Source organism: Vanellus vanellus (assembly GCF_965231255.1).
Source record: "Vanellus vanellus genome assembly, chromosome: 1".
In the NCBI taxonomy this organism is placed as follows: domain Eukaryota; kingdom Metazoa; phylum Chordata; class Aves; order Charadriiformes; family Charadriidae; genus Vanellus; species Vanellus vanellus.
In genome coordinates, this window is record NC_138905.1 from 49432138 (window position 1) to 49455712 (window position 23575).

The window sequence follows — 23575 nt, forward strand, 5'->3', positions numbered from 1 at the left end:
ATATTCTTTAATAGTCCAAAGATCTTTATGGATAGATTCAAATAATCTTTTCTGGAAAGCCATTAATTGAATGCTGGCACTCAAACTACTCTAGTGTCAGAACAGTAACTTCAAGTTCTTCTACATGAAGAGGTTAATACTCTCTAGGGAATGGTTTCACGTGACGATAGCACAAGGAAGAACGTTCCCACACCACCAATCCGAATACTCGTGCTGCTTCCCTCTTGCGAGCCTCGCCTCAGAGAGCCCAGTCTGTGCACAAGGACTGTGTAATACAAATAATCTACTGGTGCTGTGAGTAGATGCAAAGGAGCAGAGATGGCACAAAAGAGGGGGGAGTTATTGAGCAGCCCAGCACAGGGTGGAAAGGAAAGTAACTACCAAGTCACCCCAGCCACGCCATGAAACTGTCCACTCATGGGGACAAGCCAAATAGGTGAGCACAAATTACTGTCTTGCTGTCCTCGCAGTCTCTTGGATTATGCTCATCAACACAGCAGCTTCAGAAGGCCATAAGTGTGCCATAACTTTGGAATATTAAAAAAGCAATTAAACATCTTATATTAACAGAAGTGACTAGCAAGTCTTTTTGATCAGGATTTAAAAGACTACTATGTCTTGAAACACCTACCATACAAAACCAAATGTTTTCCAAGCTTTTAGAGAGTCACAGTGGCCATCCTCTTAACATTCTATAATATTCTACAAGCTTTCTTAAAAAAAGTTTTCAGTAGCTGCAAGACTTCTTTACTGCTAGTGGCTAAGCTCCTTATTTCAACAAAGAGCATAGCACACTATGGCTATTTCTTTCTATGGTTGAAAAACTCCATCAAACACAGCTAATAGCTCCATATGGGGAAAAGAGAAAGAAGAGACATCAGTTGGTTTTGATTTGTTTTAAATCCAGACAGATATTCTGATCTGATTTGCAGATGGAAGTTTATTCTATCATACAGCAATATATATATATTTTTTTTAAAAGAAATCTTTTATCACATAAGACCCAAGACGTCTTGATTTCATTAGAAGTGCAGTAGTTCAGGAAGCCAAAGTACACACTGCAAAGAACACATCTTGTATTTGTACAGACACAGAAGCAATCCTGAAAGAGCCACGTGGACAAGCCGCCAGTTCACTTGTCGAATAACAAGTGCAAAAAAGGTTGCGTGATCTCTATGTAAGGGCAGATCTGTAACACTCCAGCAAAAAGAGCACTTGATTTTTCTTCCACCAGTGCACGTATTGTAAAGATGATTAAGATCATCTCGCATTCAAAATCTTAAAATGAATACCGAAGTTTGAGTTTCAATGAAGACGTAAGGCAAGCAGAAAAAGTACACCACTGTGAACCTTGGGTTGAGTCCCAGGAAGTCAGTTGCTTAAAGCAAAAGCAGCCAAATCATCTTTTCTGCCTTGAGATGGGGTTTGTCGCTATCAACTATGCAGAGTACGGTACATCCCGGGCCTCTTCTTCGTAGACCAGACACTGTACACCAAGTGGTCAGAACCCAATAGTGTTGTATTCCCTGCTGCCATCTTATCTTTCTGTGAATATAAGGGCACAAGTAAGGGTAGCAGATTACAAGTGATAGGCTCCGCAGAAGTGTGTTTTAAGAACACGGTGTTTCCTGTGCTCGCTGGGAATTAAGGCAGCATCCAGCTCGTAAGCAATATTGAAAACCTGAGACACGCAGACCACTGAAGGTCACCATAAGCAGGAGGCCATACAGGAACTTACCTAGCTCTCTCCTCCCAAGCAGTATCAGAAAATAGACAGCAATAAGCCACTACGCTAAAACACTAATACCACTACCCCTAGTGCTGGGACCCATCATGTTTTAAGTGGCAAAACCAGCCAGACTTAGCAGTCAGCACCAAAGCTTATCAACTCTGTCATCCTCAAAATGCATCCATCCGCTCCTTAACTGCACAGTACAGTTGCAAACAGCAGTAAGGGTAGGGTATACCCCCTTCCTCAGTCCATTCCCCTCCAAAAGCAGGGCTGATATTTGTCTGGTTTGTAAAATGCAGTTACATCTTATCTCTTATGGGAAAAAAAAAATTTGGATTTATTTTCAGAGCTATTTCTGGCTTTTTTTTTTTTTTTTTAAAACGCCTCCTACATTTTCTTTACATTTCTTCTCCCACCAGACTTCTGAAATACCAACTGAGAAAGCCTCATGTCTACTTTGCAATTCACCAAAATTAAACTAATAACACCTCCTGCTGTCATCTGTCAGTTAGAATAAGATTTATAAGTGGCAGCAGAAATCACTTTCATAATGTTTGCTGGAATATGAATAGCCTGAACAGGCAGATCCCTCAAATTTACTGTTCATATCAAGTGAAACCTGCCATGAAAACTAGAAACTCATTTTTATAAACTGTATTTGAAAGCCTGACAATTTAGAAATAAAAGACAAACCGGACGATACCATGTACTTGTGTTCGGTGTGAAAAAGTGTGACTGTTCCATGGTGGGTTAGTCTAATTTTTTTGCCTGTTGATTTCATTGCACATGTTTCCCTCCAGAAATCCTCCTTCTATACTGTTTATTATCATTGCTTCCATCTTCTGTATGCAACCACCCTGTTTTAGAGGTGCTGAACACTTATTTAGTTTTTATGCATGGATACAAACAACTGGGGGGCTTCGCAAACAAGAAAATCCTTCCTTATTTTTTAATCACTCTGCTGTACAGTTAGTGAACATTATTTTTTCAACTATTTGAAGCCAAAGCTAGGGAAAAACTAACATTAGTGACAGTTATTTAGAAGTGAAAAAATCCAAATCTAATGATGAGCCATTTTGAGTTAGATTAGTAATTCTTAATGCTTGTGAGAAATACCCATCCTCTACATAAATCATCATAGGTTCACTTTTCTTTTTCAAAAACGCAATAGTATCGCCACATGTCCGCTGCCCTCCTTGTTCTTCAATCAGTTAATTTTGCAAGGGGAGATAAAGATGACGCCTTCAAGAGAAAATTCAACAGGTTTCAATAAGAAAAAATAAACCTACTTCAAACTGTTGCACACACTATAGCAAGCCAGTAGGCAGAGCTAATCTTGGCTTTTTAGACACGATATTGCAATCCCTAGATTTTATCTAATTTTTAATTAAAATACTCTACAGAGAAAGATCATTATCTCCTGAACTGCAGCTTTTAACAAGTTTTATTATTATTCTCTTTAAGCCAAGTTGAAAACACTAAAGAGTACAAATTTAAGAATATTATTGCAATTTCATTGATCCTTTTGGAGGAAAGCATCTCTAAAACAGAATCTGCTATAGATTCAAGTAGTCTTTCCTTATTTCTCTCCTTATTTACATTTAAATGCCCTGGGCTAATCATGGCTGTTCATTATTCTGCATTAGATTAAATGTTTCTAACTGAAACCGGACTTCAACCCTGAGCAAAATGCGCATCCTTGTTGCACTAGTGTTATTTTCCCTTTAAAACAGAAGGGAACATATATAAAAATAAACAGTTCAAATACTGCAAGACATCACTGAGGTCATATTTCAGCGGTAAAGAATGCTCAGTGCCATTAATATTTAGTCTACCTTAATGGAAGAAATTTGAGTTAGAAGATACTTCAGGTTATCTTGTCCACCCTTATGTCAAGGGAGACTTGCTTGCTATGGCATGTTATTGACTGCTTTGCCAAGTCCACTTTGAACTTGTCAGTTAATATGGAGTTCCCAGCTCTAAAGTCTTTAATGCTGGCAAAGTTAATTCTTCCAAAGCATCTGTTTTTGAGGGGGCTTCAGCAGATCCAACTTGCGTTTCTTTCTTAATATCTTATGACTGTCTCCAGCTTATCATACTCTTCTGAATAAACTCAAACACGGCAGGGAAAAAAAAAGGTAATTACTAGACCTTCATGACTGAGCTGCAGGACACTTACAAGCCGCTCAGTTTCCTGTTAAGCTTCCACAACATGGTTTAGAGGTTCTCAATTTTAACAGCTGACTGAAGTTCTCTATATTGTGGTCCGTGAAAGAGTCACTTTCTAAATGAGATTCTAACCTTAGACTGCAGAGCATTTAAATTGGTAGGATTACTCACAGATTATTAGCTGATTGTATATTACACAAATGGGGATCCTTTGTTTATATTATTATGTGTATGTAACAAAACTTTAAGACACCAATACACAGTTTACCCAACGCTAATGCAGCACTGGTCTGTTTTCTGCTTTAAGTTCCCAAACATGTCTGCTTAATATGCAATAGTGAGTCACTGTATGTGTGCATACACAGAGTACAGCCACAATCCCCTTTAAATTTAGTTTTGACTTGCACCATTTTAGTTGCCCACATCAGAAGCAGCATTTTTCTTTGAATGAACTGAAGTAGTAATGTTGCAATTCAGCACCTAGATAGCAATACTGACTGGGAAAACCTGCAAGTCTCTGTACACAACACAGGATCCCCGTTTTCTTCAGATAACCCAACCTGGCTGGGTTACCATTATGAACCGAAAGTGCAGCAATACACCAAACGATTCAACGATGCTGTTCCAGACCAGAAATTTCACATTTAAGTGTATGAGTTTTTTTTCCTCACTGAATTCAGTGACCACTTTTTCCACTGACACCGAGAGAGTTTCCATTCATTATGCCATAAGTATTGAAGTCCCAGTACATTGGAAGCTATTCCAGCCAAAAGAGCCAACAGTTTAAAGATACACAAGTTTACTTCTGTTGGAATTCACGATTTGTGGTGTTTGGAACAAATCTTTGAAAAGCCCTAACAAACAAGAAAAAAAAAAAAAAAAAGCGCACTGGCTGTAGCTACAGCTGCCACCTTCTGAATACACTGTACGATGAACCAAAGGGTTGGCAAGTTACCTAGCCAAGATCTTTTCAAGCACCTAAACCCACTATTTCAACTCAAATTCACTCGGACCAACGAGTGTTTTAAAGATGCAGCAGCTTTTGGACAGGTGGTGGTTTTCCAAAGGCATGCTCTACTTCTCCTCCCAGCAAGCCAAGATTGTCAATCGCTAATGATGCAAGATGTGTTTCACAGATACATTTGACTTGGGACTTCACCTCCCAGAAGGGACACAATTTTTATATTCACCTAGCCAGTCACCCCTCAAACACTGTTAAGCCAGATACCACTGCAAACACACACTCAGAATGACGGTTTACGACAAGGAATAAGGTATTACCACCAGTTCCTTCCTGAGAAGAAAACCTCCGCACTCAAAGTTACAAATTTAAGGATGCTGTATGTAATAGACATTTAAGGATTTCTGTAATGGGGATCTTAAAATGACAAGAAAAAGCTCCCAAAATTTTTTTACTGTGCATCTTTCCTTCCTCCCTTCTCATACATTTTAAAAAGTGGAATAAAAAAACAAAACAAAATAACCCACATTTCAATATTAGTAAGGATTTATGTCGAGTGTGAACACACATAGCAGGGCATAGGTTCCTCCTACAGCCGTGCAAATACGTTGCCCCTCAGGCTGAGAAACCTGGGACAGACTCCCCATCTCCGAAGGCTCCTCCGGGTTCAGGCCGACACCCCCAACCCCTCCGGCATCCACCCCTCACGGAACACCGCCTCTGCCCCTCAGCTTTCCATGAGACTTTCCTCCCGAAACCCTAAATCCTTCCGACCTCAGCCTTCTTCCGACGGGAGCCCGGAGGGCTGGGCGGGAAGCCCGGGTAGGCGCCGGCGCGGACACCCGCCCTCCCGCCGCCCCGCTCCGCTCCACCGGGAGCGCTCCCTCCCGCGGGAGCCGGGGGAGCCGGGCAGCGACCAGTCGGCCATCCCCCGGCGGAGGCTCCGGCCCGCTCCCGAACTCACGTGGTGCCACATCCAAAGGTTACAACGCACCGCCGGGGACGAGGATGACACCGCCGCCGCCACCGTTAGAGGCGCTTCCCACCGCCGAGCGGGGCAGCCCCGCGCCGGTCCACGCTCACCCGCGGCGCGACGCCCGCGGGAGCTCTGCGCTCCCGGCTGCCGAAGGAGCGCCGCATCCCTTCCCCGCCCGCCCCGCTCGATGAGCGGGCATCGATAAATCAAAACAGCCCGCCCGCTCCGACGGAGAGCGGCGTACGACTCAGCGGCGGCCAAAAACACCGCCCCGGGGGCGCGGCGGGCGAGAGAAGGAGGAGGAGGCGGCGGGGGAGGCTGCGCGGGTGCGGGTGCCGGGCTGCCGGCCCCCGCGGGGCGGCGGAGAGGCGCCTGGGATGTCGGTGTCGTGCAGCCGCAGCGAGCTAATCCCGGCTACTTAACCCGGCGGGCGGCGGGGGCCGAGCACCACCTTAATCCGCGGCGTGTGTGCGCGCCCGCCCCTATCGCCCGCCGGGGGCTGCGGGGCCGCGGCGTGCCGGCCCTGCCCGCCCGCGGGCTCCGCGGTGGTGCGGCGGCGGCCGCGCCCGGCGGCTGCGCTCCCGCGGAGGCTCAGCCCCGCATCCGCTGCCCTCAAGGTCACGCCGCGCCCCGGCTGCACGGCGGCGGCGGCCAGGTGCGCGCTCCGGTTACCTGCGGGGAAAACCGGCGAAAGCCGGGGAGCGCGGCACCCAGCCCCACCGGCGGCCCCGCTGCACCGCGCCGCCCCGCCCGCCTCCCCGGGCGAGACCCGCCACGGCCCGCAGCCCCGCGGCGGCAGCGGAGCGGACCAACGCTGCACCTGCCGCCCCGCCGCTCGCTGCCCGCCGGCGGGGAAGGAGATCCGCCCCGATCCGCCGCCGCCGCCGTGCTTACCTCGGCGCCGCGAAGCCGACCCTGCCGCCCAGCCGGGGGCCGGGACGAGACGCCCGTAAACCTGCCGCCGCCCGCTCGCCGAGCGCACAAGGTCCCCGCGCTCCCCGCCCTGCCCACGGCCGGCCGGCCCCGCCGCGCCGCCCCCGCCCTGCGGCCGCGGGGGGGGGTAGGGAGGGAGGGAGAGAGAGAGGGAGGGAGGGAGGAGGAAGGGCGGGAGAGGGGGCGGGGGGGGAAGCAGCGACCGAATTGGGGAGGGAAGGAGGGAGGGAGGGGGCACCGGCGCGGGGAGAGCCGGGGGAGGAGAACGAGGAGGAGGAGGAGGAGGAGGAGGAGGAGGAGGAAGGAGGGGGGGGCGAGGACCGCCCGCCCCGCCCCCGTCGTCTCACCGGCAGGAACCAGCGATTCGCCCTCCTCGCGGGCGCTCCCGCTCCCGCCGCCGCCGCCGCCGCCGCCGCTGCTGCTGCTGCTGCTCCCCGGGGCCCGCCCGCCTCCTTCCCCCGCGCACACACCGGGGCAGCGCCGAGCGCGCCGCCGAGCCCCGGCGCCGCAGAGCAACCGCTACAGGAGCCGGGCGCCACCGGGCAGGGCGGGGCGGAGCGCAGCGATCCGCCCGCCTCCCTTCTCCGCCCGCCGGCCGCGGTCACTCACTTGTTCGCTGCTGCTGCTGCCGCCGCCGCCGCCCCCCCCCTTCTTTTCTCCCCTCCCCTCCCCGCCTCTCCCGGCGCCGCAGCCGCCGGTCCCCGCCGCCGCCCCCCTCACCGCCTGCGGAGCGCCGGTCACGTGACGGGGCCCCTCGCGCGGCCAGGGAAAGGGGGGTCCCGACGTGCGGCGTCTTCAATGGGGGAGGAGAAGGAGGGGCTCCCATAGGCACGGCGCTAGCGGGGGGGCGGGGCGAGGCGCGGGGCCCCGCCCCTCCGCTGCCGCCACTGGCGGGCGGGAGGCTGACGCGCTTGTTTCCATGACGTCGGTGGGCGGGGCCGAGGCGTTTGATGGAGCCCGGCGGGCTTCGGGGGTCGGTGACTTTGCCACGAGCGGCTGCCGCGGGGCGGGGCGGGGGCGGGGCGCGGCGCGGGGCCGCGCCGTGTCCCCCCCCCCCCCCCTTCCCCGCCCGTGGGTGCCGGGCCGCCGCCGGCGGGGCCGGGGACTGCCTCGGGGGGGAGGCGGGGATCCCCCCCCGGCGGCGGCGGCGGCGGCGGCGGCGGCGGGAGAGGCCGTGAGGGGAGGCGTGAAGTGCGCGGGGCCGCCCTAACGGTCCGCCGGCGCGCGCGGGGCGCGGTCCTTCCCTGCCCCAGGGGGTGCGGGGATGCCGTGCCCTGCCCTGCCCTGCCCTGCCCTGCCCTGCCCTGCCCTGCCCTGTCCGCCGGGGCGGTGTCGAGCTCCAGGCCGGTACCGGTGGGAGCCGCGGGGGCTCACCGGCGGGCGCGGCGGAGCCTTGGGTCGCATCGCGGCGCGGCGGGAGGTGTCGGGTCCCCTGTTGCGCCGGGCTGAGGTCCGGAGCGTCAGGAGCGAGCGTGTCCGCTCGCTGCCGGTGTTGGGGACCGGGTGTTGCCTGCCATCGGGCGTGCCCGCCTCTCGGGGAGCCCTGGCAGCTCCCGCGGGAGGATGGGGACGGTGCCCGGGGGCCGCGGGGTGTTCAGTGCCTCTTTGCCTCCGGCCGGAAGGCTCTTGGGTTGGAGAAAGGAAAATAGATGGGGGTTTGAACGGCTGAGCCCAAGGGAGTTGTCTGGAGACGCGTACCCTGGGTGTCAGTAACAGGGCTGGGAACGAAACTGGGAATAAAAGATCCTGATTTCGGTTCTCCTCTTCCAATGCAGTAGATCGCACCACACCACACACGCACACCCGCCTTCCCAATGAAAAATCCTCGTCTATAAACCATATGTAATTCTATAACGCCTTTGTGAGGTTTTTCCAGCCTTGGCTTTCCATCCTGCCCGCCCCGCTGCTGGGCATCTGGCTGGAATGGGTGGCCAGCTGTGCCACAGGCTGTCGGGTTCTTTGAGCGCACTGCCATAAGCACCCTGCTCCTCCTTTGTTACTGCTCAAACCCCACCGCTGCCAGAGCCGGTGCTGCAAAAGATGGAATGGAGAGAGAAGCTGATGTGTCACTACTGTCGCAGACCCGAGCTGGTGCAGAGCCTAGAGGGTTAAAGCAACAGGATGAAGTCAGCACAAAAAACAGCCCACAAGGACTGGGAAATAAATAAATCAACCTAACTACGTTATTATCATGGCTTGCCCGAGCTTCATTGTCTCTTTCTTTCCTACCTGAATGCCTGTTACGTTTTTCTCCTTGTTCAAGAGAGGCAATCAAAAGAGACTGAGCAGTAATTGGCTTCTGCCCGTTTTGGATGTTGCTAAAAATACTACCTTACCTCTCCATATCTAGAGGTCAACTGAAAAATCAAAATACTGAGGTAAGCAATCCTGCAGACTGTTCTGTTGAGGAGATTTCTTGCACTTCTTCCCTGAAGGAGAATATAAAACTATCTGAACACGTATAAACCAAATTCTCTTACATTCTGTCTGCAGTTCAGCATCCTCCTCTGCACCCATCGCTGTAGCTCAGTGAGGCTTCCCCAGGCACTTGGAAATTGCATTTCTCGATACAGCTTTATAAGACTGGCAGATGTGTTCTGCACAGTTCTGTCATATCTCCTAGCTCTCAGGCAGACAAAATTAGCTTTGGTACAGCTAAGAAGGAGATGTGTTTAACGCATTGCAGTTTGGGTACATGTCTGTACCTGCTTCCTTTTGTCTTGAGGGAAGGTAGGTAGGGTTGTGCTTCAGTTCTTTGTCTATGAAATGGGAATAATATCCTATTTTCTTCGCAGGAAGAAAGCAAAGGTGGGAAGCGTACATATCAACATTGATTTTTTGAGATACTATTATGGTAGAATTTTCTAAGTGCAAAAATGTGCAAAATATTTGTTATTTAATATTCCTCTTGATATATGGGGATAGCATCAAAACATGTAACACATTTGACTGAAAGTAAGAACTTTCTTCTAGCTCTACAGAATCTTCTCCCTGAGGATCTGAAAATGCTTTCCAAATTAATCCTTGAGCTACAACACTCTTCATGATTTTTGTGAGAAAATAGGCACTCCTCCTATTTCTAAAGGTTAGGACATGTAATTGACTAACAGAAAACATTCCATGTAATGTAGGTCACCAGTCGTATAAAGCAAGCAAAACCAAGATGCACAAAGGAATATTTCTGGAGATCTTTCATTTAGCTTTTGAGGAAACATTACCATTTCAGGAAAATTCAGTGTGGTTTGCAGACAATTTGGAAAGGCCAGACTTGACAAATCAGTGACAATAGCTCAACTCATTCCATGACCAACACTCTAACAACAGAAGTATCATACAGAGGCAGAAAATGTGTCATGGCAAATTCAAGTGGTTTGCCTGAATCTCATCTACTTACGCTGATGCTTTTAACATAAAGAGTATGAATTGGAGTATTTGGATCATTACAATATTTGGTCAAAAATGAATAAGGCAGCCAAGATCTGAGTGACCAGCTCACAGTCTTGCATGAACTAGGGGCCTTTTGGCAAAATTGCATGACGAGTTTGACCTGAGAAGAGTAAGTAGAAGACAGATTTGTGCATAGATCTAAACTTTATTTCATTTTGACACTGGTTTCCCGACTATCCTGCTAGTGCTGATCCTGTTTCAACTGAGCCAATGAATCAAACTTGATTAAACTGGAGAGTGGAGAAAGTGTGAGAAGTTGGGAGAATATTTGTGTGTGAGCACAAGAGAGATGAGTGTCCAAAGCTTCCATCGGGCTTGCAGAGCTGAACATTTTCCATACCAGCTACACTTCTCCCAGACAGCTTTCTCAGCCCAGGACTACTGTTTGACCACTCTCCACAGACCACCCTGGAGAAGATTCCTGTTCCCTGTGCTCCTGGCTGGGGCCCTGCCCCGGTTCCTGCAGGGCTGTGGAGGCTGCCTCTCGTGATGGTTCCAGTATCCTGCATTGTACCATATCAGTCTGTTGCCTAAAAGACCAGACAGCCATCTAGATAAGCACACCACTCCCTTGTCTTGTAGGTGGCCAAATTGCTCTATCATCCACCCATGCATCCTAGCGATGACCTTGTGAAACAAAACAATATCACTCAATTCATCCCGAAATTGTCCACCCTTCCCTCAGGAAAGAGGCCTATCTGTAAACATTTGCATTTTTATCAGTTCAAAATTCTTTCTCTTGACTGTTCAGGAGCTCAGGATTTGCGCATAATGTGTTTCCTGTTGTGAATGCATATGGTAATTTAAAAGACTTGGTTTTTTTTTGTTCTATTCCATTTCCCTTACAAAATTTTTGGATTTTTTTTTTCCTTTTAGTTATACGTTCTTTTACTGTGTTACTGCAGGATCAGGAGGGTAAAAGATAAAAAAAAGATATAAACAAAGGAATGTGCGAAGCAACACTAATTGGACAAATCACTTTTTCGTATATATTATATTTGAAATACATCAGAAAAAATAAGCTGGACTTCATATGTTAACTGTTTCTTCTTTACATTTTCTTTTCAGGTGCCAGCACAGCAGAGCAGCATTACAGCCCCAGACCAGAAAGTTATTTCATGAACAAAGGTACAATGTCTACATGCAAAAAAAAAAAAAAAAAAAAAGCATAAAATCGTGGAATTGATGGAGAATCTGACCAACTAAAGGAATTGGATCGGGCAGGAGAGAGGAGAAGAAAAAAAGAGAGCAGGGTAGGATAACTGTATTTTACATGGTTGTAAAGAGCAGGAGAAAAAAACCACAACCAACCATATTTGAGAAGCTTTTCATGATAAAACATAAAAAGTGGATGTGATGAGACAGTATGACTGTGGCTGCCTATTAGAAAGTGAGAAATGGCTGCCAAACGAACGGGTGCTATTATTCTGCAAACAGCGTGCTAGTAGAGCTCAAAACTACACGCAGCGAGCACCCAGCTACCTCTGCTGTGGTGGCTTTTCCTAGCACTTCCCCAAAATGGAGCTGATGCTTTCTCCCCCGTGGCCAGACCCTTGCCGCTTCATTGCTGAATCCCTGAAGGACAGCCAAAGTCTCGAGCAAGGCTGTTGTGGAAGCAATCCGGTCCAGTTCACTGAGAGGGTTTGTTAAAAATAACACTGCTGTTGCTGTCTCCCTGGTACTGTTGTCTTGTAGTTCGAATCTGAGTCATTTTTCTTAGCATTAAAGCTATTAGCTATGGTGGCTGTTGGGGCCTGTCCTTGGTATGGGTGTATATTTGGTCAGGCAGCTCACCTATCACCCCAAGACTCAAAACGTGGGAGTATCCGTTATACTTACCAAGGTGCAAAAGTGCTTTGGGGGGTTCATGGTATGTACAATTCAGGATTGAAATAAAAAGCCTTAGTTCATTTGATCTGTGCTACTGTGCGTGCTTTTAGACGCGTTTGCTTTTTAAGGCTTCTCTGCTGAACTTGTCTGATGAAGTTGTGGTCTTACCTTTGAGAGCCTCTAGTCAGCTGGCGTAAGTTTGTGAAGCTTCATTGATTTCGCTGTTTTTGTGGGCCTGTGCCCATTCATGCCGCCTAAATACCTGGTTCGCAAATTGTAACGTTGTGATCCTCTCCTCTGTGATCAAGCGACAAGGGTTTTGTTTATTTTTCCTCCCCTCCCCAAGATAAGAAGCAACACGGGTGACCAAGCTGCCTCTCTCTGAGGCTAACATCAACATCACTGACCAGTCTGAGTCACGCTCCTGACTCACAAAACTTAGTTTTAGGAAGGGTAAATGTAACCCCTCCTCTCTCTCATCAGTGCTGGGTAATTGTCTTGAGGAGAACAATAAATTGTCTCTCAGCAATGCTACTTCAAAGTCCTTGGGATAAGAAAATAGATAATTCGGTTAAGCCTTAGGTTCCTTCAGCAAACATTAGCATTTCTGCCCCTTGGCAATTGTTCAAGATGGTTTTGAAACATTTAAGAGTCATTAGAGCTAATAGCTCCCATTCTGCATTTCCTTCAAGGAGGAGTATCAGAAAAAATGCACTACCTTATTCCCACTACCTTAATCAAGAATTAATCATTCAAATTATAAACAATGACCGGAACACACTCGAGTAAATTTTTTTTGTTGATCAGATACAGCTTTAAACCATCTTGGCTGTTTTTAAGATACTAAGAAAAATATCCTACCTACCTAAAATTGCATTTAAAAAAAATCAATAATGACCTATTTCGCACGCATCATTTAAAACTCTGGGCTCAGCCTAACAAGATTTATTTGGGAATAACCATTACCAGATTGCAAATAGCAGATCTGATGATTATCAAGATCAAAATTTGGATATCTATGAAAAGTTGTGGATATAAAATATCAAAGCCTTAAAGTACATCATTCTTCACAGTAGTATAAATTATAGTAAAAGTATTACATAAAATGTTTATACTTGTGTATATGTAAAATCAAATATGCTTAGAGTACTTAAGCATAGATTATGGGCAGTGAAAAGAGGAAAGTCTTGACTGGGGTGTTGTCTCTATTATCAGTTAATACTACAACTACAAAAATTAAGGTGAGTAGGAACTAACTTTTAAAAATAATGTTGTTTGTTCATAAAATGAGTTCATAAAAATGAGGAGAATTAACTGAGTTCTTGTGACATCGACTCTGTTCCTATTATGTACTAGTAGAAAAGATCAATAGGATTTTCCTCTGCCTAAGTTCCCTTTTGTCAATCGGATAACATGGCAGCCTTGTATTGAACCACCAGAGTTTAAATATATCGTGCTATGGGCACATCTAGTAATAGGACTGCTGTAGGTTATTTTCAGGCTATAACATGTTATACAGCAGAAAAGGCAGTTTAGTTTAGGACAGGAGTGGATTAAAAGATATAAAAATATATTTTGTACATGACAGCAGTCCAAACTTTGACAGTTTTGTTACCTTCAGTTCTAACTGGATTCAGTGAGAGTTGCACAAGCTTAATGATTACTAAAACTGAGACCTATGTCACTAAAAAACCCTTGGATTAGTAAAAGGTATTTAAAAATGAATCCCCATAAAAGACTTTTAGATCTATTCAATTTTGGATTTAAAATAAGTGTTATTTTTGTTTATCTTTTGTGTTGTGCTCAGCTTGATGTTAAAAACGACCAGGTTCTTTTCTCTGTTCCAGCCAGTTCTCAGTACCTTTCCCATCTGAGCCCCCCCCCCCCCGGGCCCCAGCAGTGGCTTTTGAACTGTGAGCCACACGCTGGGAGCCGTCCTCCAGGATGTCAGAAAGGACTCACAGCTGGTCCATGGGACTATGGTTAGGAGAAAATGTATGAGATCGCCTTGGCAGCTTATCTAATGGTCTTTAGAAATGTTAAGGTCCGCTGGTCCAAAGCATCTGTGAACCACTATCTTAGTGCATTTGTGCAGTTTTTGGCTGTATACGTTGAAAACACACATTTACTTACTGTTAATGAATTGGTCTCTACAGGAATACTTGCTCTACAGGTCGCTGCAGAAGGACTTCTAATGAATGGCACTGGAGCGTGGGAGGTTTAAATCAAGCTCAGCTCCAATCACCTCTCCCCATTGTCTACTCTGCACTAAGAGTAGTGGAGGGGAAACTTTTGTTTTATAAGGGGGATGACCCAAGTGTTCATACTTCTCTGCTGTAGTAGGGAAAATGCGGACGTGAACCAATCAAGAATTCAGTCACATCACAGTGCAGTTCCAGAAGGAGCCGAGGTAGGTATTTGGGATCTCCTAGAGATTTTTCTTTAGGACTTGCCCAGCCCTGTGCCAAAGTGCTGAACCACACTCCTCCTCTCCCTTTATTCCCTTGCATAACTCCCTTTGCCTCTTTTCCTTTTATGTACTCTCTCCTTCACTTTTCCTTCAGTTTAGCTTCCCTCCCCCCCGTCCAAGTAACACCTTGCACATACTTCCTGCCAACCAAACCAAACCAAACCAAACCAAACCAAACCAAACCAAACCAAACCCCAAGAACATCCAGTGGAACTAATGCATCAGATGATGAATTTGCAGTTTGTGCTGTTGGTGTGTGGTATTCCTCTCCTTGCCAGAAGGATGGGATTCATTTGTCCTCATATGGGCATCTAAAAGGGACACATCTAGACCTGTACTAGCAACCCTAGACTCCTTTTATGGTCAATGGCGAAAGCTGCAGCCCCCAGAAGCTGATGTATGTCATTGTAAGTTTAATATTTAGGATAATTCCGTAGTTGTCTCTGTTTCTTCTTTAATTCTGGAGGTAAACAAGAGTGAGTGGTTTGAATTTAAACATCTAGCTCTTGGAAGGATAACAGTGGGTATGTCAGATGAACTTCTCTTTCAGGCCACATGATTTTCTGGACTCTCTTAATCAGTGGCCACTGAACTGGAGAATGTATGCCAAGAAGCCAAAAAATACACTAGGAGAACCAGGTTTTAAAATACTCCATAGCCAGTGATTTTTAATGAAAGCAACTTTTTTAATTAGCACAACTTTCCCTAACAACTTTTAGTCATTAAAGCATGGAAACTTGAATTGAGGTGAATAATCCTTACGAAGTAAATGATATGATCCTAAGTAACGACATGAGTGAAGTATGTGTGAGTCCAGTGGAGGTGTCTGTAAGGAAAAGGGTATTGGCCTGCGGAAGACTTGCAGGACATGGCTCCTGGCTTGAATTCCACTGAGCTGGTCAGTCGTGGTCCTGATAGACTCAATTTAGTCTAAGCTCCTCTGTACTCTGTTGCTGGACTCGCCAGCCATGGGAAGAAAATGACTGTGAGTCCCATATTGGATGTAGTGCACGGAGTTTCTTAAGAATAAGGTTTGAGGTGCAGGGTGGAAGTGGCAGCACCGTCACAGCTTATTTTGAAAATGACACCGGGACTTGAGTGACACTGAGACTTAAGGGTCGATCTTTCTAATCACTATATGTTTGTCTGCCTCCCACCTCTATGTGGTTCTGTTGAAGTCCGTGATGCTCTGCTGAAGTGCGGGGAAATGTTAGCACTTGGAAAAGTGTTGAGAATCCTCCTCAAAAATATAGTGTTGGTGTGTATAAATAAATACAAAAATGTACATAAAGAGAACTTGCTTTAAAAGGAAACTGTAATCTAAAAATATGTCCAGCTAAAACTTTAAACCAGTATTAAATTTAGCAAAAATAATAACAATTTAAAAATGGTAAACCAACAATAAAAATGTCAATAAATTCTGTTGGTATTAGAAACTCTAGCTTGTTACCTAAAACAAAATTGTTCCTTTCCTTATTACTGATCTTTTCCTTAGGCATATCCACATCCGTTTTAATTTTGCTGAGAAGACAAGCAAAAATATCCATTCTAGAAAAAAGTTAGGAGGTCTTATGGTTTTATCTGGGAACCATAAAAATTTTGTTCTGTCTTTTTTTTTTTTTTTTAAAGGAACCAGAACTCTTATGGTAAATAACGGATGTTAACTATGAGAAATGAAATCAGCAAGAGTTAATTAAGACCTCTAAAGCCAGAAAACAGATATTGTTGTACAGAGAATCGCCCCCCCCCCCCCCCCCCCGATCTTTTCCTCTTTTCTAAATTAGGTAAAAAACTATATGAAACATTAAATTGGCAGACATGTAAAGCTAAGATAAAGTACCTCTCTCAAACCCATAATGCCAGGAAATTCAGAGATGATGCTACAATATTACTCTTATGCCATACTGCAGTACTTTTGGTGTGTGGAGTTTCTCATGGTTGGAATGATACTGAGATAGGTAAGAACACAGGTAAGTTTTTGCCGTCCCTCAAAATTTTTTGTTTTGAGGTTGAGGGGTAGGGTTCTTGAATAGCTTACTACAACGTTTCTATTTTCTCCTTCAATGTGTTCCACACATTGGAATGTATTCTTATTTTATTTTTGGTTTTACGGTTGACAAAAGTAAATAAAATGATGTGAGAGAAAGCAATGAATATAATATATATCTCATACCTGTATTAGTTGAGGGGTTTTTTATTATTCTGTTGCAAGCTCCAAACAGAAACCTGTATGTAGGTTAAGTTAAACTTGTGCATGCCTTTGCAGGTTTAGGACATAAACTGCCTAAAGGAACTCATGAAAATATATTGCTTGCGTCGTATCAGGGAGTTTCTGTATCTCTCTCAGTATAGTAATTGTTTTCCATTTGCAATATTAAAAAACATTTTCCAGAACTCCAGTCGATTCCTTTGAAAATTTAAACATGTGCACTTACTTTCCATTGTTAGGAGAATAAGGAACGGTTGAGGTTTTTTTTTCTTAATATATTTCAACTTTATTGCATTCCTGAAATACATCAAAGAGGTATCTCATCTGAAGCCTCATAGTGTGTGTCATTTTCAGCAGGGTTACAGGGATCAGCAAGTGTTTTTAAAATAGAAATCACTGGGTAGGTCCAATTTGTTTTGTTGTTTGATTTTTCCCAGTTTTTACCTGTGGCCCACTGTGTGGAAAGCCTGAATGTCCACCCGAGTGTTCGCCTCTTTCAAGAAGTGGTAGGAGGGAGGGAGCAAAGGAGAAAATTAATCAAGTCCTGATTCCACACAGCCCTACTCAGCTACCGCTTTGTGTAAGCTGCCTGTTATAGGAGAAAGACGTTTATTAATTCCTCAGAGTAAGGAGAAATCAAAGGGGAAATGGATCTCAAGCGTGAACCTCTGAGTCATAGTATCTCAGATATTCCTTCACGGCTTGGTGCAGCCTAGCCATCTCCTCTTTTTCAGGGCTCTCTTTACAGGTACTCCATCAGTGTACAGCAATGAAAAACTATTTGAGCACAAAAATGCAAATAAGTAATCATACAAAAGGCATTCACCTGTATTCCAATTCCTTTAGTCTGTATTTCGAACCATCGCTGAAATAAGAGGTAATAAACCCAAATTTATCTGAATTATGTTTCAAAGATATATTTTTTTTGGTGATTAAGACAGATATTGCATTTTATACCATAATCTATATAAACATCAATAGCAAGGTCTGTTTCTGCTTGGCTTTAGTCACACGAGTTATTTTTTGTTTTATTTTGTTTTTAAGCGTGACTCATGAGGTTTCTCTATGCTTCTTATACAATACTTCTTCCTGCCTGATAATGCCTATTTGTTCTCTATTTTTGGCTTGTTTTTCCATTGTTATCTCTAGATTATGTGCATTTAGCTAATGACTGCAGGATCTGTTTAATTGATACAACCATTCCAGAATAGTTACCATATTTTGCTATATATTAAATGTCTTTGGAGAAATAATTTTTAGTATTTGGTGCTTTCATTTTGTTCTTCTACATTCTATGCATTCATTATGGTTTATCTGACTACAAAGCCAAAAATAAGTTTAAAATATAGTTAGGCTTCCCTGAAGAAGTTTCACGTTATCAAAATCAAATGCAAGAAAGAGTTAAAGGTGATATTTGTGTAAACTGTGAAAGACACATCAAAGGTTCGCAAGGATTCAGATGAGCTAAAATAATGTTCGTGTACATTGATAAGACAATACGCTAACTTTTTTATTGTGGTTCAAAAGGGAATAGCCTTCTAATGGACTATCAGTGCAACAACTTTGAGAAAAACTAATTCATGAAGCCCCAGATAGTACCAGTTGAGTAAGTAACTAAATAAAGCAGTATTAACCCAGAATGAGCATAGCAGAGTCAAGCTTCTAACAGTCGAAAGCACAGCTGGGGGAAAGGTGTCCACATTTTATTCGTGTCTTCCCTCATACTTGGTTTCCTCCATAGTTAGTATTTATCCTAACAATGGGTTTAATATTACTTTGAGAAACAGATGATATATTGAAAGAAAATATGTATCAACAGTGTATAAGATCAGTTTGTTCTCCAAATTTTAAAATTCTAATTTCCGTAATAAAGTTTACGATCCTTATTGTTAAAGATAAAAACTAATCTACAAAGAGATATTTGTTATCCTTTGGTACACTTTAGGTTTTATATATTGTTCACTCATTAAATTTCATTTTACAAGATAATAACAGGGATATATTTTTATGAATATAGTTTGATATAATTGCTACTCCCTATTTAATGATAGTATTACTTTTCTATTAAACAATTTTCTTTACCCGTACAAAAGATTTCCATGATATACTATATCCTTTTCTTTTTGTCCACTGAATTGCTGCCAATTCTTAGGTGAAACTATTTGCTTCTTCATCACACTCTTTTATCCTCTTATTTAATGGACACTTAAGTCTTCTCCTGAAGTCTGGAAGTTCGATGTCAAGCTTGCAAGGTTTGATTTGTTGGGTGATGTCCTTTGGAAAGGGAAAACACAGCAGAAAGAATAGTGTTGCCTCTGAAGACTTGAACAGGATATAAATTGTCTTTCATAGCCAGTATAAACCTATGAGGGTTAAACCTCTGGAAGATAACGATGAGACACTTTAAAGGAGAAGAATTTGAGTTTCTTTTTTTTTGATGGATTGTTGTCTTCCTTTAAAATGCCTAACTTATAAAATAAGGTACGTGGCCTTTTACTACTAAGTTATGTAGTCTTTCAAGAGTTCTGTCTGTAGTACAGTGTCTACTCATCAAATCTATAATCATGCACCACTTGTACAATGGTCTGAAGTGCTGTGGTGCAACCGAGTCTTTACATCAGCATTACAGTCTATCTGACAGAGATCGCTGCATATTTTGAATGTGTTTTTAGCGACACTCTCTCCTGGTTTGTTGTTGGTGGAGCCGCTTTATCCATGAAATACCTTTCTCTCACCTAACAGCTTGAAAATCCTTTGAGCGTATTCCCCTTAGAAGAGGGGACTCGCACACAGTGTAATGACATCGTCCATCAGCACTTCTTCAGAAAAAAAAAGCCCGTAGTGTAGGAAACATGACACTGAAGTGTTTTCAGGAAATGCTGTTCTAAAAATTATCTGCCAGATTGTTTATGCTATGGGGAAACTGGTGGTAGGGAAAAATAAGGACAGAATTATTAAAGCATAAAGCCCAAAATCTTACAAATGTAAATCCGGTATCTATCTGAGGCATATGAGGGGAACAAACCACGTTCTGCTTCAGCCTTATCTCTTCTGAAAACATCCTCTGCTAAAGGTGAGAAGAAAAACTTGCCTCTACATCTATTTGACCATACCATTTGGTTTATTTATAAATTCATCAATCTTTTGCTCGTACCTGTTCATATTTGTATTTCTTCGGTAGCCGACAAGCAGTAACCAACACACACACGTGACAGCACAGCTTACTTACTCCAGCTTGAAATCCTGGTGAATGGCTAAGCCAGGTTTTTAACTAAGTTTTTCTGTCTTTTGTCCAGTTTTTACATCAAATACGCCATATTACATCCAGATTTTGATAATGTAAGGCACTACTTCAGCCAAATGGCCTCTATGAGTAAGGCAGAAACATTTTTTATTTTCTAGGGCAATTAATTAGACATCCACACTGTCACTCCCACACTGAAATTAATCTCCATATGTTCAGTTATCATAGGAAAAAAATAAATGAAAGAAGAAACTGAAGGGAAAACTCATAGCCACAGCTCTGCAATGTTTTTTCAGACACCAAAATTTCTGTCAGCATGTTGGGAATTCATAACCTCATTATTACATGCTTAACTAATCAGCACACTTCATAATTTCCGCACAAACACTGGCCTGTCACTTTTCATCATATATTTAAAATAGAGAAGAAAGAACAAGAAATCTCGCTCATGAGACTTTAGTATTTTATTACATGCAGTTTAGGACAGTTACTATTTACATGTGAAATACTACCTCCAATTGAAATAGCACTTCTCAAGTTACTTGTTTTGTGACATACTGTCTTCAGTTCATTTAATTTATTGTTTCATTTCCTTGCTAATTAAAAAAAAAAAAACAACTCCATACTTTCTGGGTCATTTTTCTTGAATTACTGAAGTTCTAATAGGTCTTATTGCAAACCCTTTTAGATCACTTTTTATTCAAAAAATAAAGTGAATAAAGTGTCTTGTGTTATGGGTGGTCTCTGGTAAAAAAAGAAATATGGAAAGCACATCTGAATTGAAGCACTTCAACACAGGAAATGTTAAGAACTTGCAGCCAGTGAAACGGAGAAATATATCCTGTAATAATTTATGTATGCCTGGCCTGATACAGTCATTTTCTCTATGTAACATTCCTGCGTTTTAAGGCATTAAAAACGTTCCCAGCCAAAAGTTTTCACCCTTGCCCCAGGGTTTCAGTTGGGCAAGACGCAGTCTGACTGATCGGTACGTATGAGGGAACAGACTTTGCCATGTAGGCATGAATCTTTCATGCAGGGCTGCGCAGCCCGCGAGATACACACTAGTCCCCTCTTTTAGGTTGGTGCGTATCAGTGTTTAGGATGCTTACCACATAGTTCTGGCCGTGATAAGGCGTTTCCTTCTCCCAGGTTTTGGAATGAGTACGGCAAATAAATCCTGACCCTCTGCTGAGGCTGTTGAACCATGCCAGTGCCATCATTCTTTGCTCTACAAGGCAGAGCTGGTACTTGAAACCCCTAGTCTTAGGAACTGGTCCACTTGCAGGATTTTACAGCCTCCATAAACAAAACCAGATTAACGAGGAAAGGGTCCAAGCCTTTATGCAAAGGTCTGCTTGATGTGCCTTATATTAGTTCTGGGACCTATCCCGTCTTTAAGGCTTCACTTTTAATTTCTGCATTTTCTTGAATCTCAGGATCTCATCGCTGACTTGGTCCAATGTTTTCTTCCAGCCGCTGCCTACTTGCTCGCTTTTTTACTTCCAGCTGGGTTATTCTCCATGTATTGCTTTAGGACAGAGAAGACTGCTTAGTTATGGTCACACCCGTGTTTTGTATTGTTCTTTTTTTTTTCCTTTTGAGGAGATTAGAGAAAGGAGTTGGAGCTTAATCAGCTGTATTCAGCAGCAGAAGGCATCCCTCACTTTCTTCTTTTCCTGCCTTTCTCCTCTCCCTCCTTCTTTCACTTCCTCCCTTTTTCCCCTCTCTCTATTCTTTTCCTCCTTCTCTGTCCGTAGAACCACTAAGGAATTCAGTGAGATTTCTGAATTGGTTGTAACTAGATAACCAGACATTAAAAGAATTGTTCTTCTGTGTAAGGGCAAATAAAACAGGAGTTTAGTGAGAAAATTTCCATGGAAACAATAGTTCAGTGACAATGAAAAATATTTCTCACCACAATGTGCTAAAAATAACTTCACAAATAACTTTATAAAATTGGATATTTTTTTATTGATAGCATGGCAGGCAAAAACATTGTATTTTTCATCTGGAGGAGAATACGCCTCACTCCGAGTTCTGCATCCCTAGTTCTTAAATAGGATACCTTTGCATTTGCCAACCTGCTTTTTTAAGCCTATTCTGAAGTTATGTATTCTTATTCATCTAGATATGAGGATTACAAAGCAAAGTGAGCTACATTGTATGCTCAGTTACTTGCCACTTCCCAAATTCTTCTGCATTGTTGCCATTTCACAGCAATGCTAAGATGAATTCTCCGGGAAAAGAGTAAGCAGCTTGGATCTTCACATTCTTCACTATTACAAGAAAGCTGCGTCTTCTTTTACCTTTCCCACAATTTTTAAAGAAAGAAAGGTTGATTGGCAGTTCCTCTACAAGGTACAATAGAACAGTGAAATTGGGTAAGCAGTGCCCTTTGTGAGAACTGTCACTGTACCATATATGCTGCTGCCTCTTCTGCCATCGGGCTTACGAAATTCCCTTTGGGATCTCAGTTTTATGTTAGTATCTCCAATAGTCATGTATGTCCTCAGGGTTTGTTTTTGGTTTGTTTTTTTTTTTTTTTTTGTTGTTTTGTTTTGTTTTTTTTCTGCATTTGGCTTTCAAGTACAAATATATAAACACATATTTGTGACGATTTGTGTATTTAGCTATATATAGTTGATTGATACTGGCTGATATTATAAGGTATACACAAGTTGGCTGCAGATTGCAACTCTTTTGTCTGTAATGGCTCTATGGTCATACTTTGTTTTCACATGGCGTTTCCCTTTTTTTAGTGAACTAAAATTTCAGTGGAATTATCTGTATAGGTTTGTTTGTTTAGCTAACTGAAACATCATGCTCACAGAGGAAATGAAGTCATGAAATGAAGTAAAACTGTACAGATCACTTGGTCAACAGATTTGCCCAGCAGGGTTTTGTGGTCATTTGATGGGTCTTGTCTGACAGACAGACTGGAAAGTTTTGAACAGAAGGAGCTAAAGTAAACACATATACTTTTTCATTTTTTGACAGCCTACTTAAGGAGAAATTGCCTGCAAGAGCAGTTTGAAGGAAGAGGAAATATTCCTGTCTTCTTGCTGACTGCTGGGCTCTTAGGGCTTTCAAGATGAATGGGCTTAGGAGTCCTGTATTTAGATCTGCTACTTACAAAGAAGCCTCTGACTATCTTTGTTTTCTCCTTTGAGTAAATGAAACTGTATGCTTGAAAAGGTCATGCAGAAGTATAATTACTCATAATTAAAGTGTATTTTTTCCTGAGAAAAGGTATGTCTAGCTTGTGGTGGTAGTTGGAACTGGATCCTACATAGACATAGACAGATTGTAGATTTAGGAGAAATGTTAGATAGTTGGTCTATGTCCTCAAATGGAAAAGTAGCACTTGGATTCCGTCCAGATGGTGGAGGTCTCAACATGGGAGTCAGTAACTGAATCTCCTCGCAGTTCCGTGAGAGTGTCCAGAAGTGGGTGCTCTATTAGGTGTTACGACAGCAAACAATACAGGTTATGTTCTTGGGGTATCTTCTCTGCCAAAGACCAGCTCTTCTATGTCTGTTTGTGAACCACGCCCAAGGATTATGTCATCAGCTTAAGTGCCTTGAGAAATGACTTACAGAAA